The following is a 20,315-nucleotide window of genomic DNA, read 5'->3' as shown; positions in this document are numbered from 1 at the left end:
GGAGGGTCGGTCACTTGAGCAGGCGTCCATTGCCATTGGCCCCAATGCTGAATGCCCACTGCGAAGGCTTTTGCCGGGTGTGGGGTAAGTGGGGTAATCGTGGTGCATGTTAAGAGATTTTGCCTCTATCCTTTGCTTCCGCTTGCACTTGACATTGGCTTTGGAATTGGGTTTGTCGCGACATTTTTTGCTCATTCATGCGAGGGCCCAGCGTGTCGGACAGAAAGAACAGTTATAGAGAGACACAGAGAAAGAGAGAGAGAGAGAGAGGGACAGAGAGCGGCAGGATTGGCCTGGTAGTGGCATAATCGCCCCAACCGCCCTTCCCTCCGTGCCGCGGGCCTCTCTGTGGCCACGTGCCGTGCTGAGGGATTTTGAACAGCAGCCAAGAACCTTGACATTAGTCGTTGGGCCACACACAGATACAGGGCATGGGCAAGGATACGGCGGATACGGCGGATACGGACTTGTGCCAGTGTGAGTGGCTGTACATCAGCAGTCCGTGCCAATCGTAGGCATCCTGTATGTACACATGTACCGCAGTACGGTTAATTTCAATCAGAGTAGCGTTAGCTCTTTGGTTGTACCATCAATTATTCGACAGTTATTTATTGAAAGAACTGTAATCTGTGTGCTCCATTCACCACAATCGAATTGATGTTGTGTCGTTGTCATTGCCTCGCCCTGCCTGCCTTCTAAAAGCATAATAACAAAAACACAGATGTTCCGTCAGTCAGCAGGTCGCTCTCTCACCGCTCTCTCTCACTCTTGAGCTGGACACTCTGCGCAGGCCCTGACTGTGCTTTCGTAGCACGGCAACACTGTCCCCAAAAGAGTAGGTAAGTCGCATCCTCGACACTAGCCTAGCCCATACACTGGCGGAACGCGACTCTTAACGGTTGTGTCGCCCCCGGTCGACGGTCAACGGTCTAACGGTTAAACGTGTAACTTACGGCGGCATATAAACAGCTGTTCGCGGCTGTCATAACGGAACAGTTAGAGCGCTGTTCGACAGCTTCAAGCCAGATTGTAAGCCACGAAAATAAATGTCAAAAATAAGTTTGTGCTGCGTGGATCAAATCGGGAAAACAATTTCAAATGCAAATATTTCAAGTGAAGCACGTGCGTCCTCCCCTTAATTAAAATTATTTGCAAATGTGTCGCATGCTCAATTCGATTACACACTGAATATCGATTACGAGGAGCTGTTTTGATACAATTTTGTGGTAAGTGCCTCAAGCAAACTGTCCCCTTAATCAGCCTGCCACACCGTTCGTTCCGTCCCTTGTTTTATTGTGCTCCACATTCCCTTTTAGGCTCTGTGTGTGAGTGTGTTTATGTATGTTAATTAAATTACCGTTGTGTGTGCTAGCCACAGCACACAAAGAACAACACTCACACAAAGAAAACAATACATGGTATGTCGTAGTAATTATACAAAAAAAAAAGCCAAACCAGTAGGAAGCTCTATCCGGGCTGCCGAAGTTTATTTACCCTCGATCCATCTCCGAACTCCGCTTGAAGCTATATATTGATGGATTTTGTTGCATTAAAAGATTCCATATTTAGATATTGATCAGCAAACCAAATTGGAACGGATTTCTTTGCTTTTCTTTCTGTACTAATCTTTGGGAAATTGGATATCCTGAATACCCTGAAATACACACAAAAGCAACAAAAGCAACTAGCAATGAAAATCCATTTCCCATTTTCTTAGACTTCACCTCTCCCCGGTTCCGTTTGTTGCATGTTCTGCCCGCCCAGCACACAGTCCTGACACTTGGGGCCCATTTCCAGTGTTAACTGGGCTGTGCGTGTGTTTATTACTTCGACTGGGGCCATTGGCACGTACTCCCACCCCTGGCACCGCACCCTACTCTACTTACAGTTATTAAGCTCCTTGCGACAGCTCTCATCAGACCCTTAACAATGCTATAGTTTTCGTTAACATGCCTCTGAAGGAGAGAGCAACAGAGCAAAGAGCCTTTCATGTGGATGCAGTTTCCGTCTAGTAGTACGGAAAAACATCATCGTTTTTTACTGCCCCTTCTTAAAAAATGCCCCATTTGGAGCTTGTTTATGTTGCTATGTGGGTGCCCATCAATTGGTTGATAAATAGCAAATTGCGGTAATAAAAACCCGGGAGGGTTAAGTCAAATTGGCTATGGTAGAATTTACAGGTGTCTTTTTATGTATTTATTTATTTCGTAAGGAAATTTGAAGTCAAGTCTAATGTTTTCTTATGATAGCAATAACTATCCTATCGCTATAACTTCATTTCGCATTTACTTAACGAGTCTTTCTAACTGTCTTGCTTTGCTGATGAACATTTTTTCGCACTTTTGATCTGTCATTACCTTGATTTGAGACCAGTCCAGCTGAAAGCTTTTCAGTGTTCTTTGCGCAATTTTCATTAATTAAAAAATGTTTGGACATACCAGAGGGACTGCTCTCCGGCGTTTCGTTGCTGTACTTCGAGTTCGATTCCTTTGTTCGCTGCAGCTTAGTCGTGCATTTGCAATGATTGTTGTAGCTCTCTCTTTGTCTATTCGTATGCAAATAGCGCCGTTATCCCTGCCAAGCGTCGTGTGTGTGAGTCGTCCTACCTAATGATTATCAGTTCTGCATACTAATATGTCCGGCTAAAGGTCCGACTCAGACTCCACACTAGATTGAAATCGAATCGAGACAACAAAAGTGACAAGCGCCATCCGTTTGTTCCACTGTTTGTTGGTCTCCAGCCCTCTGCCTCCGTCTCTGCTAGCACTAGCTCCGTCTCTTTCGGCTACTTGCCATGGCAGCTGCCATGAGCTTGCCCGCGCATGTATGTACGTGTGTTTGTGTGTGTGGCTCAGTATGCGGTGCTATGTGTGCTTCTTTTTGGGCTTTTGTTGTTGCGCTTCGATTTCCCTGACGGTGTCGCCTGCAAACGTATTTTTGCTTGGGTTTTCTTCGCTCTTTGGTGGCCTCCTTTATATGTGAACCGTTTGTGGCCCTGCGATTGATGCGCCTGGATTCCGAAGTGCTCAAAAAATCAAATATCTAGAGATCCGGTGTCACCTGCGAATTTCTCGTTGGATTTGGAAATCATCTGGCACCAAAACTTTAGTGGAGAACACTCCTATTTTGGTACATGAGTAGCAGGGTCAACATTTTCGAGATGGTTAATCGTTTGTTTGGATTTCCTATTTCGCGTTTAAGGTGCAACGGTTTTCTCTACCTATTTGTACCGTTTAACCGCAGTGGTGGTCTCTTTTTCTCTCTCTTACACATACAGCATGCAGTTGTAACACATGTAATGTGGGCCGCTCTTAAAGCTCTGACATCAAAGAGAACAAACGGTAAATGGACACACAATAAGAGAGAAATAGAGATCAGAGATGACACTTTTGCTACCAGTGATGCATTAAAATTTGACAATAAATACGATTACGGCCAATAATTAATATCAACTATTGAGCTGTGCTTTAAAAATTTCTTAGTTCCCGTATCCTTAAGTGGATTGCTCTCTAGTTTGCTCATATCGTAATACATATTGATATCTTTAGATTAGGCACCAGTGGGAACTAAAAAACTATTAGAGCCTCTTGATAGTGGTAAATAATAAACTATATAGTGTCTTGTGCCCAACTGTACATAAATCTACTAGGTTCAATGCTCGAAAACTCTCTGGGGACTCAAAAGACCCATATTCTCTGAAGTCCGTCCAGCCAATCCTCCCTCCCGCCAACGCTTTTCGTGCTTTTTGTTTGTTTGGCAAGTGCCAACTTCGTCGTCAACGGTGCTATTGTTTTTTCTGTTCTTTTCCTCTCTTCCCATTCCGCTTCCATCGCTGTTTTGTTTTTCACTACCCTGTGGTGGGTGTGTATGGTTGCGGGGGTTTTCGATTCGCTCACATTACGTATACGCATTTAGTTCCACTTTTTGCTTCCCCTTTTCCTTGGGCTTGCCTTTATTTTTATCGGTTAACGCGGGTAAGTGTGTGTGTCTGTATTGCCAGGGGCGAGCGTCTGCTTCCGCCTCAAATGTTCGCCTCTGTTCGTACATATATTTCCGCTGAAGCCATAATGGGAAACAGCTGATAACACACGCCCACACAGCGCACCCCTCATAACGGCAGATAGAGAGAGAGAGGGGAACGGAACTATAAAACTGCTCTGGTAATAGGCGTGTTTTTTTTTTTGGGCTTCGCTGGGCCAGCCTGCTCTTATGTTATGGTTCTCGAGTGTTGGAACATTGATTTGGCCCTAAATTGAAGGAACAAACGGCTTAAAATATTGGCTTGAAACTGAAGCTAGACTAACTGCTAAACGGCTAAGTGCTCACCACTGTAGACTGACAAGTGTTGGAAAGCAGTCACTGAAAAGACTGAATGAATCTTAAAAGACACAACTTGGCCCAAGAAAAGCTGTTCTTGTGTTTCAGAACATTCTCTACAGGAACTACAGGAACAGCAATCAATCATGCACGAATCCATAAAATTCAACCAAAGAAGAACAGAGGAAGAGTAGAAGAACCAAATCGGAAACCATTGAGGAGGAAATTCTGGTCAGCTGTCGTTTGGCATTAAGAGCTGTTTGAATAGCGAACTATAATTGCATTTGGTGGGGCATAAAAAGAGAGAGAGAGAGAGAGAGAGAGTGTGGGAGAGCGAAAGCTGTCCTGGGTTGATTTATGTTCGCGTAGCAATGCTGGGGCCTGGGGCTGGGGCTGGGGCTGGGGCTGATGTGATAAATGTCTGCAACAAGCCGAATTTGTTGAGCATGGAGAAATGAAATGACAGAAGTGCTCGAAAGCGGGCAAAAGCCCGCAGATACACCACACACACGCGCGCACACACACATTTGCAATATTAATGATGTTGCTGCTTATGTAAATTGAAAGCAGAAAGGAAACCACAGAGCAGGCTATCAAAAAGACCACCGACCATCATCATCATCATCATCATCATCATCTGCTTCAACTATAAAACAGTTTTTATTTATCCATTTTCAGTCGAATCGAAGCCACAAAGGAGCAACTTCACCCAATCGAAATCAGAGCAAACAAAGGATCTATCTGGCGGCTCTTCTGTATATAAGCTGAATACAATCCAGTATTTATACGTGTGAAGTGGAGTATAGGCCAGGCCAAAAAGGACACGATAACAAATCCCCAGGCAGCCCTTAAGGCATAAATCTCTGAATTCCATCATCTCGGCAGAGCAAAAGGGACAAACAACACAAGTGGCTGCTGCCTGCCGAAACTGTAGGGCAAGGCTCATCCTTAACATAGTCCCGCATGTTGATTTCTCCTTGCCGTAGCTCTGTAAGCACATAGGCCGCCCACAGGATACACACAAGCAACTGGCGCAGACAAAGCTCTCAAGGACTTTTGGTGGAGAGCCCAGAAGTACACACAGCCATGGCCAGGTAAGACAAGTTTGACTTGCTCAAAAATTTATTTTGCGGTAATTTATACATTTGTATCGTCTCGATGCTCGGAGAGATTGCTGCTGTATAAAATATTTCCAGTTCAATGCCACAGCAAGCCGTGAAAGAAAAACACACACATTTATCATCGGCATGGGGCTATGGGTGGAGGCATTTTTGTTTAATAATAAAAATGGAATTTGCCATTCAATTGCTTTCCCCTTGTTGGACTCGACCCTTGGCCGGGGCACAGGGCGTGGGCTGTATTTTATGGGACATGTGTTGGCCATATTGAAACCTGTCGCAAAGTGCCAAGAGCTGGGACATTGAGCGAAGGAATTCTAAGAAATTTCATCAATTTCAGTGCAGCTTTAAGCTTGCAAAGAGTGGAATTATTTTTCCTAGAATTTCCACTGAAAATCACACAGAAATTGTCCATGCTCTGGGGAATAGTGCGCATAAAGGATGGGCATATCCGTAGACAACAAATTGATGTTGCAAAAGCCATGTCAAATAAAACTGATGGCACTTCTGTCCTGTCAAACATCGAAAATTGCAGATTTTGTACAGCTTACAAATGATTCCTGAATGTTTTCGTATTTTCATTTATTCACATACAACATTTACCTTTGAGAGCAACATTTATTAAGGTTTATCTTTAACTGCATTTATTGTGGATTTGTTTCCATTCACCGGCTACATATCTGTAGTTTATTTTGTAGCAACATTTTGAGTTAAGAATTCTGATTACCATCCACAAAATACTTACATTTCTGTATCTCATTTAAATGTTGGTTTATTGATGCTCCAAATCAAAGACAAAACAGCTACCTACCACAAAGCCTGGCCATCATTCGGATGAATTTGCCACTGTCAGGGTTTATTTACTGGCCAAGAACTGGAGCACAAACCGCACTAGTTTGGATAACTTGTCAACTGATTAAACGGAATCAAGGCCAATGCGGTTTCGGGCCAAGAGCAGCAGTTCCTGCCCGGGCACAGCTGTCAACTATGGCTAATAGAGCTCGTAGTTGGACGACTGTTAATGTGCGAGTGGCCGTGGTCGTGGTCATGGTCCCCCACGGCCTCGTCGATTTTGCGCCTAATGACAGTCCTTCGACAGGCCTTATGCTGAACGGCAATTTGCTGGGGGGACTGCCATTCATGTGTGCTCCATGAGACAGGAAAACAATGGAAAAATTTCAAACGGATATGGATACATTTCCGGCGCGTGCTAAGTACGCACCAGTGACAAGACACTGAAGAATTGTTTGTCATTAATTTAATTCCACAGCGAAAGACACACACACACACACAATGCTCCGTTTTAAATTTCATTCCCAGCCGAGTGAGTTCCGTTCCTTTGGCCGGAGCCGCCGCCACGAGCAGACAAAAAGGCAAAACCAAATAATTAGAGGTGGGGGAAAGAGCGTGTGTGTAGTGTAGTGTTGTTACAACATAATACATTTTATGCGAGTATTGGTGGCATGGGAGCACCTTTTGCTGTTTGCTTTACAGTGAGACAAGGTGTAAACCCACTTTTCTATCTCTTTCTGGTGCGCGTGGTGAATAAGTTATTGCTGCTCCCCACAGCGGACAGCGACACCTTGTTGTTGAATTCACCTTGCACAGAGGGGGCGAGCGGATTAAAGTTGATGGAATTGTTGACTTAAATGAACATTTAATGAGTTTTATTTTTACAAACAGTGTCTCTCCCTAACGTTGAAATGGTTCCACATATAAACTTTGTTTTAGACCATCGCAGAATGTCGCTGCCACAGGTGCACCGGGGCTTTGGGCCAACTACTGACGTGTGTTGGTTTCTGGTCGGAAGTTTCCTAATCCCCCCCCACAGAAGCGTCGCTCAACCCCCACCTGCGTGTGTGCTGCGTCAGAGCAAAGATTAATGGGTTTGCCTGTAGGGTTTCCATGCTCTCTCTCCCTCTCTCTCTCTCGGTCTCTCTTTGCGTTTGTTTACTTTTGTCATTCATTCGATTTGGCTTCGCTTTTTCTTGCTTCTCAGCATTTTTGGTGTCGCATTTGTGTTAGAATTTGCTGTTGCTGCTGTTGTTTTCTGTCATTTTCATCTGCTTGATTATGCAAACACACGTTTTGGTGCGCAAAGAGGAAGTGGCAATGCCGAAAGATGTGAGTGCTGCCAACTGTCGGTTTGCATTTGACTTGCATATATGGAAATATGGAGTACCCTGTATTGTAGAATGAACATCTCTGGCACTCTCAATTGAATAATAACTAATTGGCTTAAAGGAAACAGAGAGAGAGAGAGAAAAGTACTTCTTTCGCTTACAAATTTATTGCTTGATTGGATTTTAATTTTGAATGAAACTGAAGTGAATCGAATGCAATTCGTTGGCCAACAATCGCTCAGCCATAACCACCCATGACCTTGCCCCCCCCCCAACTGTGCCTTTACGCTTGACTTGAGGCCCCCCACCCATCGAGGGTCATTCTGGCTTCTGGCAATCGTCTTGCATATCCTTGATAGTTCATTAGCAAAAGCCTCTCTCCATCTGTGGCTTAGTTTATGCAAAAGGCAAATTGTATTTTCCAGCAATGTCATTTGCCGGGTCCGTGGGCTCTTGTGTCATGACCAGCAACAATTAACGTTTATGTCGGCTCTTGGCTTCTTGGCAGGGCACTTATTTATTTTTTGCTTCCCTTTCGAGGGTTGTTGGCTGGCGGTGGCACCTTCAAAAATAAGGAAAAAGAAAACTTTTTGATTCAACTTTTGTTTGGGGGCCACTCACTGCCCGAAGGACATGCTAATCCTGTTCCGAGGGATCTGTTTAAGTTTAAGTTCATTATTATAGCGAGAAGGAGTATCTGCCCCCTCTTACGGAGCAGCTTAGCTCATAGCGATCGTTAATGTGTGAACATGGTAAACTGTTGTGCAAATCTTTCATTGATCGCTCTGTATTTAGCCCAGTGATTAGAATTACAATCGGCCCAATTACACTCACACAATTAATGTGGATAATAATTGGCAGCAATTAAAATAACTCGCCAGCACTTCGGTCGCATTATTGAGGCATGAGTGGAGCGCCAAGAGCGGGGCAGGTAGAGGGAGAGCGTCCAAGTCTGTGCTTAAAGCCTCTTAAATTCCTCTGGAAGAGCAGGAGCAGGAACAGGAGCTGCCGGAGGAGGGAGTGCCTGTCCTTGCATACTGAATAACTCATTAAAAGCAAAACAAATTGTGGCAAACATTTCACAACGTAATTTCCTCCACCAGATTCCAATCATTTTGCTCCAGCCCAGACAGGGACTTTGTACGTTTGGTTGGGTGGCGCGGGGGGGGGATGTGGCCTCGGTTATTTGTCTTGAGCTTTGCAGAGGAAACATTTTATCAAGCTTAGATGCAGGTCCAGTCGACAGTCGACTCTGTGTGTTGGGTGGCAGCCTTCCGAGCCATTTGAGTTATTTAAACTGTGCTTTGCGGTTGAAATTAACGCGATTTATATGAATTTATCGTGCCAGGAGCAGCAGCTCTCTCTCTCTCTCTCTTCGTTCTGCTTGTCTAAGTTAACTTGTTTCCATTGTTTCCATTGAAACATTCTCTGCCCCGTACCATCAGTTTTTCTGGCCATTGTTTGTCTCTCCGGTTGGGGTTCGGGGTGGTGCACATTTTTCACGGCTTTTGCCTCGAAGCCTTCGCCGGGCTGAAATCTGTGTGGGATTTTGCATGCCAGCAGCGTGATTTCTGGCCTTACAGCCATGGCAGGCGCTGTTCTTGTTCACAACCAAATGTCACCCCTCGTTTTTGCCTCTCTCTCTTTTTTTTTTGTGCATCTGTAGCCGAATCGATTTATTGTTTTTTTTTTTGTCTCCTTTCTCCTTGGCTTTGCCGTATTTTTACGTGTCGCGCCGTGACGAGCCCCAAGTTTGTTACGTGTTTTAACATGTTATTGATCGCCCATGGCCCATGCCGCATGCCCCTGCCCTGGGCCAAGGATTTGTGACACAAAACCAAAAAACGCAGAAGGATCAGCACTAAAATATAATTTTGAATAATTCCAAAACGACTTTAGGTCATAAATTATGGCAATTTATGAAAGCTGAAAACTCTGTTTTCTGCTCATTAATAACTTAAATTGGAAATGTGCACAAAATATGCATGATTAGAGCTGCAATTTAGCTAATGGATGGACTAACTCCCAGTTTATTCCCAATTTATTTTCCAGCTGACTCTCTTTTCCATTTTGAAGCGCCTCAATCCTAAACAATCTACTGATTGCAATCTATCTTCAAGCCGAGGGGCGCTGCCGCATAACGCGTGGCACGTTTAAGCTCTCTCTTTAATGGTGCTCTTCTTCCTCTGCTGATTAGATGGAATTTTTGCTCCATTTGTCAGATTTCAGTGTCGAAACTCTCTATTTACGTGCACAATATTGCTCGTAAATAATTCCACTAAAAGGATAAACCGAAAATCGCTTTCAGGCATAATTATCATGTCTCATTTTTGGGCCATTATTTGCACACATTGAATTACCTTTATTTGGATGATAAATCAGCACTGCCAACTCTGGTCCGAGTTTGGTGTTTAGATGGCACACACAATGGCCATTGGGAGCATAAATTATGCGGTGAGGTGCGAGACAGGAGCCACACAGCCATGGAATAATTGGATTCTGGCAATGAATGGCAGTGTCGAATGGGTGGGATGGAGGCCACAGTCGAGCAAATGGAATGAATGATTCATTGTAGATTGAAGTGGCGCCTGGAACTGCTGGTCAAGTTTGATGATTTTTCTTTAAATGCTGCACAAAACCCTTTGGCCAGCTGAATGTTTGCGTTGCCCTCCAAGTCGGCGTTGCCATTGGCAGCTTGGAGTTGCCGGCAAGATAAACAAAAAAGGAGCAAGCAGCAAGCAGCAAGCCGTCAAAGCATCTTAAAATGATGCTCCAGTGGCGTCTGTTCCACCGAGAAACACTAAAACTAAAGGGGAAACGCTTTACTCTCATATCTTAATCTATTTGTGCCAGGAAAATTCCTGGCATTAGTTGTGTTTCCTCCTTTTCTCAGTATTTTGCTTGCCTCCCCCTGGTCGGGCCCCGTCGAGTCCTTGTGATTGCATTGGAACATAATCCCGCTGCTGCTGCAATTGCTGGACGCACTGGCAGCGGAAATCAGGGGAACTGCCTGCCACTGCCTGACTGCCTCTGTCGCTCATTATAAACTCGGCAACACTTTGCCCCGACGGCATCATTATCGCTCTTCGTGCCCCACTGCATCATCATCCACCATCATACCCCACCACTGGGCACCCACTCCTCGTACAATTCTGTGGCAAGTGGCGTTTCGCTTGGCTTCTGTTTGTGTGGGAGTGGCAGGACTCCTCTCTCCCGTAATCAACGCGGCAACAAATAAAAGATGACAGGAATTTGTGCATTTTCTTCAATGCTATTGCAGCAATTTATTGTTAGGATGAAGGAATGAAGATATTGTTTCGACGCAGTCCAGTCTGTGATTTGTTCCCCCTCCACACTGGGATGGGTCCAAATTATGCCTCGAGTTGTTTGCTTCCTTCTTCATGTTGTGTTCTGTTCTTGCTTCTTTTTTGGAGTAATTAAATTTCTCGGCTTGCTAATGCTTTGGATAATCATTACGAGGCGGCTAAAGGTCCGAGCGTGGTCCAATTTCCAGTCGACTGATCTTAATGAGCACTTAATGGGGTTTTGTTTGTTCGAAGAGATCTGAGGGAATACTTTTTGCTTGCAAATTAAAGTGTTTTCAAGGAAACCCCCAAACAATACACATAATATGTGGTAGGAATATGCTGTCCATAAACTAAGCCCCCTTTGAAGGTAATCCCTTCAGACTATTGCATTTCGAGCTGTGGTCAGTGCAGCAATGGATTTTGGGAAGCTCTTTTGGAATCTTTTGTTGACTTGTTCAGGTTTTACGGGCGCATTTTGTGATGCCTTTCGCATGTTTTGAATTTGTGTTAAAGATTGTTAAATAGAAATAATAACAATAGGCCAACAGTTTTCACCCAAACTAAACCATTTCAAAATATTTCCCAATTTAAATTCGAGGAGCTGTCAGTGTGACCGCACGCCACGTAATCGACTCGAGTTTTTCTCGGTATGTTTACGGTATATTTCCAAACGAAATGGTATATTTCGGTATATTTCTGAGAGTCTGGCTGCTGTCTTATCGATAATTCCGCAGTTACACTGGTGGGCCAAAAACAGTCGTGTAAACAGCCAGCGAATTGCCTTGTTTTTTTCTCCACCCCCCAACTGCGGATGGGGCTGTGTTTGGTTTGTGAATTAAATTGTGAAGGAGAGCGAGTATATAAGCAAAAGGCGAAAAGGTGCAGGCAGCAACAAAAGAAGCGCACTGAAAGAAGTACGGTACGGTTCGTGAGTGCGTCTCGTACCTGTGTGAGTGGAGTGCGTGTGTGTAAGTGTACAAGTGCCTTCAAAATTGCTCAATGGCCCACAAAACAGCAACGAAACGGCTCTGACCAGATAAATAGCATACAAAAGAAAACTGTTTTCCTCTGGGGCACGTGAAAATTGTGTGTGTGAGTGAGACTCCTCTGCGGAGAAAGTGCAGCGGCGGCGGATACAAAGTGAAAAGCAAACGCAAATAAATATATTTTGCCCAGTTTTCGAGTTTATTTTTGTGAAAGTCAAGTCTGTGCGGAGGCAGGCACCTCACCTGGAGAGGCAGAGGCAGCTCTCTTTCTCTCTCTGCCACATCTTTCTCTTGCGCGCAACAACAGAAAAAGTAAAAAGAGAGGTAAGAGTGCACAGTGTATTTTTCTGTAAACATTTCCTCTAGAAACTGTCGAAGAAACCATGTTCACGTTCAAAATGTCGTCATCGGTGGCTTATTATTATTATTTTTAGTTAAAAAAGAGACGGTAGCGCAGTAAAATCTCGAAGCATTGCGAAATTTGTTTCTTTTTGCTTCGTTTTTTGTGTTATTTGGTTTTGTTTTCTCAATGGCCGCTGCCAGTACATTTCCAGCTGTGTTGGTGCGCGAGAGAGTGCGAGAGCGAGAGGCGAGTCAGCTGTGTTGTGTCAGCGTTTAGCACGTTGCTGCCCATGGTCTGCGAAGCGTAAGGTAGGCAGAGAGTGCGGCCCACAATTTACACTATAAGGAGAGCTTCACCATCTGCGAAATGTAGCTTGGCTGCTTCTGTGTGGAAGATTTTTCTCTGCTTTTGCTTTCTGTGCATCAGAGCCGTTAATTGATTTCTGTTAACGGCTGCCCGTGAAGCAAACAGAAAACAAAAACGGCTGGAAACACACAACTTTTCAATTTTATCCAAACAAATCGGACTCTCTCCCATTGCCGTGCTCTCTCCCTCTCCGTCTTGTCGCTCTCGGTGTGGACTGCACGGCATTGCCAGCTTTAAATCGTTGGCGCGCTTTGGATTTTGTACGAAACGTAGGCTCCAAAATGCTGAGCCAGCGAAATTAGACAAACAATCAACTGCAGAGGCACCTTGCTGTTTCGTTCAATTGGAACATTAACAGGTATACTTGTGATTCTCTGTGGCTCTACCAATTGTTAAATTGTTGTATAGACCGACATGCATTGATGTGCAAATTATAGAATTAATACAGACAACCCATTGAAAATATCTGCCATAGGGTATCAATAGCGTCGGGCAACGCAGCTGGCGTGCCTTTCTTGTTGACATTGAATTGCTTTTTACGCGTGCTCATGCACTGCGCCCGCCGTTCCATCTGTATCTCTGTGGCGCGGTATGCGCTGTATCAGAGCTGCTGCCAAAGTGCAATAAATTCACTTGAACTCTCCCGAGAAAAGCCAGCACCCCACTTGATCCCGCTGGCCCCTTCTCCGTGTTGTGTTTCTATATTTAATTTGTTAATCAATTGTTTGGCGCTGCCCATAAAGGCTATAATTAAATGTGTGTAAAAATAAATGTTTGGATGATTGCCGGTTTTTTTTGTATTGTTGCTTCTGAATCATCGCAACTAATGAATTTACATGGAATTTCAATTTAAATAGAGATTTTTAGCTAAAAATCCCCCTGTGGCAATGATGAGGCGTTCTTCTGGAATGATTGCGCTTAAATTTTGGCATTTTCACAGGGATTCCCAAGAACTACTCGATATCCATCGTAGATAATAGCAATTCCGAGTATTTGTTTACTTCTTGTTGGCCATTCGAACCTTTGACCTGCGAAACGAACTGAGCGCATTGCTTATATTTTCAAGTAAAAGATTACCGGGGGCCAAAAAGGTTTGAATTCGCATCTATTTGTATTCGCTTAACCAATTGGACCGGTTTTCAGGCCCAAAGACAGTGAATTTCCGATCATAATTGATTGTAACATGAAATCAATAGAACCCGGATTCTGCTGCTAAGTTGTAACCATTAGGTTTAACGTTTAAAAAGTCTCCTTTTTATGGCTAAGATTTGAAAGATATTCCATTCAACTCTGTTGGCTGCTAGCGTTAGTGTTGCTGCCATTGATTTTATGTATTCAAAACGAGGCACCAGTAAAACCTTTCATTGATTGATTGGCAGACGTATTTGGCAATCGCACACTTCCACGCATACGGGCAGGGCACTCCATCGTGGGGGAAAAACAAAGCAGCAGCGAGGCAGAATGGCAGTCGACAATATTATCACTGTCAGACAGAATTTACATTTGATACCGCCCGCAGGCATTGTAAATTTGCTTATCTAATCAAACAAGAAAAACATACATACATGTGTACACAGCCAAAGCGAACGCGAGCCAATCCCAGAGCTATCTGATATCCGATACCTAATTAAAAGTTTTGAAAGTTCTCTTTTGCTGCTGTGTGAATCGATTCCAGAACTGGGCTTCAATTGCTATCCAAACAGCTCGCTGTGTAAACAAATAATAATAGTGTTTGTTGCCTTACCCACCGCCGTCTGGCTGTCACATGACCTGCCATAATGTTAGCCCTTACGCGATCCTCGACTGATCGTTTCACTTGCCCCTGAATCACGTCTACCCCTAGGGTCATTATTCAGATGAGAAAATTGCCACACAAAGTTGTTACAGTGTGCTGAAAGGTAGAATAGAAGGCATACTAGAACGAGAAATAGTTCTCCCAAAAAGAGAATTGTAGAATACAATGTGGATTGATCGAAGAACATTAATAGGCAAATCTAGTGAGTTAACAGCTGTTAAATCTGCTTTGGAATCATCAAATAGAACCTGTTAAAGTTACCCCAAGTTAATGGCTCAGTAAGTATCTGAAAGCTCATTTTCTTACATTGTGGGGTTCATTATTTAACAGAAGAACATACAAATGTATAAGTCAAAGAAGAACAGTGTGTATTTTATACTTCTTTTGGGTATCACATTGTAGCCGTAGCCGCCCCCTATCCGAATCGGTTTGGGTCCGATATCGAAGTCTGAAGCGTGCGCTCTTCCTATTAGCATAACTTTATACATTTGCATCTATCTATAAATTTGATGTATAAATCTGTTATTGGTTTCTCTTAATCTTTATCTCGCAGTTTTGTATTTTTGTGGGTTTCCGCTAAGGTCAGTTATGGGTCATTAAATTCAACTACTAGCTCGAGTCCTCGCTGTAGTCGTTCTCCAATGTTCACTGTATATGCCATTGCTGTTGTTTACCCTTTGGTTTCAGTTAATTTTTCATTTGCCTGGAAGTAAACTCGAAAAAAAACAAAAAATAAAGCGACTTCAAAGACCTGACACATCGTAAAGTTTTCAGAGCAGTCGTCGACAACGACGATGGCGACGAGTTGAGAAAACTCAGTCAGTGTGACAAGTGCAAGTCGCCAATAAAATGGCCAAGTCAACAGGTAACAGGCAGAACACAGAGAGTAGCAAAATTAAGAAAATAGAATGACGTGACAGACGGAGACAGTGTGACAGTCATTCAGAGTCGTCCGGGAGTGTCGCTCAGCTCAGTCATATATGTATTTATATTTTTTTGTGTGTGGTTCGTCGATAAGAGCCTCGTGGTAAGAGTGGTGTGGAGACCTTTGGCTGTTTTTGGAGAGCTCTTTAAGTTTTAGTTTTGTGTGTTTATTTTGTTTTATTGCTGCAACAACAGCAGAATTTGTAACCTCAAACTGCTGTATGTTTAGTGGTTTATTTTGTTGGTTTAATGGTTGTTGTAGCCGAAATGCGTGTAGCAGCTGAAAACTGGTTTTAAGCCAAAAGAATAACAACAACAGAAACAAAACAAATACTTAAAGTTGATGCTGCGACTATGGGGTTACCCAGCAAATGTTCACGAATGTTTAATATATTCAAGAGTATTTTTTTATATTTTTCCTAATTATTAGCCACTGGAAAGTTTCCAACTGTTCTTTGTATTTGAATTATGTGGGAAGCGATCTCCCACAGTTTGCTAACGAATATACCCGAATCGGATATATACAGGGTATGAAGAATAAAATAAGTACAGCGTTGCCATTTTGGTGTTCGCAGCTTCGAAGTTTGCTCTCTGCACTACCGCGAAGAGAGTGCTGAGAAGAGAGTAGAAACTTCTGTGTTGGAGCTTACAGCTGTTTCTTTGATTCAATTTACTCTCCCTCCCCACCGCCACCCACGTGCTTGATCGCAGCTGCTGATGCTGCTGCTGTTGCTGCTGTTCTTGTCTTCTTTGTTCTCGGACTTGCACGATCGTGTCTTCTAGGCTTTAATCTATGCAAATATATAAATCTTCGACATCCGATGCCAGCTCCTTTCTCGTTATTTATTGTTTTGCCGTTTTTGCGTTTATTGAATTTGAATTTCTAATTATTTTCATTACTTCTACATTACCTCTACTTCCCACTCGCTCTCTGCTTATATGTCTGTCTCACTTGCTCTCCTTGTCTGTCTGCTAATTGTGTAATTGCATTTACTGTCCCCCCCATTTGACCCCATCCCACCAACTGATTGCAGTTGCCCGTGCCCGTGCCCGTGCCCTTGCCTGTGCCTGTGCTTGTGTGGGTGTTATAATTTATTACATTTCTGTTGGGGAATGATGATAATTGTCTTGCTGCTAATCCGAAGTTCTGTAACATTTCCAGGTACATGTTCTGTACAACACAAGTTGAGGAAGTGGCTTAACATTCAGAAGAAGATACAATTTACGGTCTGAGTGGTTGCTTCTTTAATCTACACTTTATTTCCCAGAACTCTTCTTCGCTACGAAGCTAAAGAGATAAATTGTCTAAATAAGAAGTTAGGAAACCATAACCGGGCTTCAATTATTCTCCATCTCCATTAAATGATTTCCTTATCTGCCATCTGTGCTGGGCAATTATGAAACTCTCCTAAATGCCACAGCTTCTAACCTGTTCCTCCATATGGTTTCTTGGTTGCGTTCCACTGCGTGGAAATTTGCATAAATACATATGTATTATTTAAAGCTGCAAAAGAAATGCCTGAAAAGGGGAGACGTTAATGGAATTGCAATATGATCGCAGTCAAAGTTATGAGACCCAATCGGCTCCTCTTATCTGTTTGTCTGGGACTTGTGCGGAGAGTTTATGGAACCCTGTATCTTATCGATTTGATTTTCTTATGATTATGATGACGACTCGTGCACTGCTGTGCCGAAGTTTGGCAAAAGTTTTGGGCTTATTGCCTTTCATTTATCTTCATGATTCCTGCATTTACCGCACATATTTTGCCGGCTTGCTGGTCTTGGCCTGGCCTACAAGACGGGCCCGGCCGGTGTCCGTTGCTCGCATTCGGCTTCTGACCCACTTTCGAAGTCAAACCAAAAGCAAACCCAAAGCCCCTCAGGCTGGGGCAGCACAAATTCAAACAAATGCATTTTTGCGGCACTTGGCCAAGTTTTTGTGCCTGTTTTGTGGCCGAAAGTGAATGTGTGCACACGCGAGCATGAACGCCTTGTCTCTGGTGGCGAAAAGAAAGCCGTTTCCTTGGCTTACTTGGCTTTCACTCGCATCACGTTTTCCCAGCCCAACCAAGCAGAGCAACGCCACTCCTCCTCCCTCCTTCTGCTGCACTCATCTGCCGCCAAGCAACTTTATTGCTTCGCATGCCATTGTCCAGATGCTGTAAATATTTTCATAAGCACACGCATTGCTCCCTCCCTTCAGGAGGATAAATGTGTACACATACTCGTACTCGTGTGCATTCCCCGTCACTGCATTGAGCTGCAGGGGAGTTCTTGTCGGTACATTAAAGATGGGAGAAGAGATTGATCCAGTAAATGTCGTGGGATCCACCAACAGAGATGCCAGAGAGCAGACAAAGTACTTTTCTAATGCATATTCCTTTACAATGTAATGAAAACTTTACGTTATAAAGTGCAATAATCAATTTGTCAGGCAACAAAATAGCTGATAGCTGGAAAAACACAAACTCGCTCCCACTCCATGCAGAAAGCTTTTTTACATATATCTGAATTATTTATTCAACTCTACCCTCAACTGCAACTGGTTTGCAACTTAATGAACTGCTGGCATCAAATCAAATCAAATCGAATCGAATCGAACACGATTCATTTGCATAATGATTACAATCTGTGAAATATGTATCTGTATGTATCTTTAGATACAACAAAAAGCAACTGCGAAATCCTTCATTAAATTTTCCACATAGTTTTATTATTTTTATTTTTTATTAGTTGTGTGTTTTGCATACATCAATTCAACAATTGCGCTCAAAAGCATTTTAATTTATGCACGACTTTTACACATTTCTGCTGTTTGTTTATTTGTTTTTCGGTGTTTGCTTTGCCCTCTCTCTCTCTCTCTCTCTCTCTCGCTCACTCTTCTATTTACCTTTCGGCTTCCGATAATCATTCAAAAATCGTACGACTATTTATGGAAACATTTACAGCGCGAAATTCCCCTTGCCGCCAGCAGAACAGACCATGCCAATCACGATTATAAAATATTTAATTGTATTATTGTGTTGGGTGGCCAGAACGGGAATAAAGTGACAATCAGAAGGGAGAAAATTAATTGATTAAACGTTAAAATGGTAAATAATTGAATGCAAACAAGAAAACACAAAATAAATCGAAATTATTGATTTATTGTGGATAAAAACACTCTGCCAGGACTGCATATAATGTATTTAAGCCACTGTGGGAATGCTGGGAACGCTGGGAATTTAATAAATGGTTTTGTAGCAAACGTTAAATTGATTCTTGGAAGAGGAGACATCTGGTCTCAAAGCTCTCTTTCTGCTTCCCGCAAGCCGGCACTCATGGTTATTCAATTGCTTCGCCAAAAGTCAACGCCGAAAATCTCATCCCACCGACCAGAGCCCACATCTTCAGCCCTTCAGCCGCTTGCACATCCTCAGACTCTTACCCCAGTTAGTATGTATACAGAAATGTTTCATTAATTGCAGCAGAGGAGCGTGCACACGTACACTTAAAAAAAAAAATGTGCAAAGAATTCAAAATAGTAAAAAGTAAACTCTTTTATGAATTTAAGACAGTTTTTTAAGATAACTTTAAGCGAAAATCTTTAAATTTTGAGTAATTTATCAGACACAAAGTACAATTATTTTCTCTCAGTGCACCCTAGTGTGTTCGTTCTCAGGCTGTGCTTCACTTTGTCCCTTCTCTCTTCTGTTGCTCCTCCTGACTTCGCCCACGTCTGCCTGCCTGCTGATTCGTCCGTAACGGACTTGTTGGAGTTATAAATATGCAATTATGGATGTATGTGTGTGTATGCACCCAAAAGAGTAGAAGAGGAAACTTTTTAGCTGCCTACCATGCCGCAGGACTTGCAACAGTCTCCCCTTCTTTTCGCGGCCGGCATAAACAAATCTTGTAACACAAAAGCTTTTTAAATATTTCACGGATGCGCACGTAAAGTGAAGTGGCTTAAAGGGGAACAAAGTTTATTAGGCAAACTATTGGAGCCTGCAGCTCGATGATGGGAGGGAGTGCAACTAATTAAGCAGCTGGTAGGAGCCCCTGCCTTTACCCTACAAAACGCTGCAGCAGTGGCGCGCAGGCAACTTTTTAACGCGCTTATCTCGGTGGCTCGCACAGACACAAAACACTCCCCCACACAATCTCTGTCCTCGCAAAAAAAGAGTGGGGGCTGCGAGGGCTTCCTTCTGTTTGCCCAACAAGTTTGCCCATAAACTTTTACCAAACTGCCACGCCCCACACCCGTTAGTCATCCACAGGCTCACACCCACGCGAACCCACACACAGAGTTTGAGCTTTTGTTGCACTTTTTACGTTGCTGCGTTTCGAGAATAGATGGAGCTGAAACTAGAGGGAGAACGAAACAACATAGTTGTGTTTTTATGCTAATTTAATGGATATTGCTAATGCTTTAGGTGAGGTAAACATTCATCAGCATACATAAATATGTATGTACATAGGTATGCATGTAGATTTTTGTTGAGAGCGCATCCATGTGCCGTTGTGACATGAACTCTTTTTCTGTCCCTCAGCCACTGCTGCTTGCTATGCAACTCTCTTTCTCTCTGCCTCGTTGCCCACTCCCACTCCCATTCGTTTCTATTCTTTTTCTCAAGAGAATGCAATGAAGTGAAGTCCGCAAATAAAACGGTTTTTTTTTTGCAGCCTCCCTCCCGTCTTTGCTGTTGTGCTTTACATCTTTTGTTTTGGTCGCCCGCACGTGAGCGAGCGCCAATGCTTTTTCTGGTGCCTGTGCCTGCGCTCCTTTGGTTGCTGCTTACTCTCCAACCCTCTGGCTGTCGCCTGCACTTGGGTCTGGCGGTGAATGCACTTTGGGGAGCTTGCGGTGTCCGTTATTGTTGCTTTTATTCGAGGAAGAGAGAGAGAGAGGGAGAGAAGGAGATCCCCTGCTGAACCTCACACGGGTGCTTTGACTCGCATGCCACTGCCTTGCTCTGAATGAATGGTTGGTATGACTGCATGCATGGTTGAATGACTGAACAAATGACGGAATACCGAAAGGTCTGGCGTGTGC

The 20,315-nt window shown here is 43.5% G+C and overlaps 1 protein-coding gene across 2 annotated transcripts in view; it reads left to right on the top strand.

Moving 5' to 3' along the window:
• The first annotated feature begins 11,608 nt into the window (after positions 1–11,608).
• Positions 11,609–20,315, top strand: part of LOC117579318 (la-related protein Larp4B) — a 34,437-nt gene continuing 25,730 nt past the window's right edge. For both annotated transcript variants that reach the window (XR_004573461.1, XM_034265134.1), the window contains exon 1: positions 11,609–12,176. The gene's annotated coding sequence lies outside the window, so the exon portion shown is untranslated. The remainder of the gene's footprint in view (positions 12,177–20,315) is intronic.

The sequence above is a fragment of the Drosophila guanche genome, unplaced genomic scaffold (assembly GCF_900245975.1).
Source record: "Drosophila guanche unplaced genomic scaffold, DGUA_6, whole genome shotgun sequence".
NCBI lineage: Eukaryota > Metazoa > Arthropoda > Insecta > Diptera > Drosophilidae > Drosophila > Drosophila guanche.
This window is presented reverse-complemented; position numbering and strand designations above follow the sequence as displayed.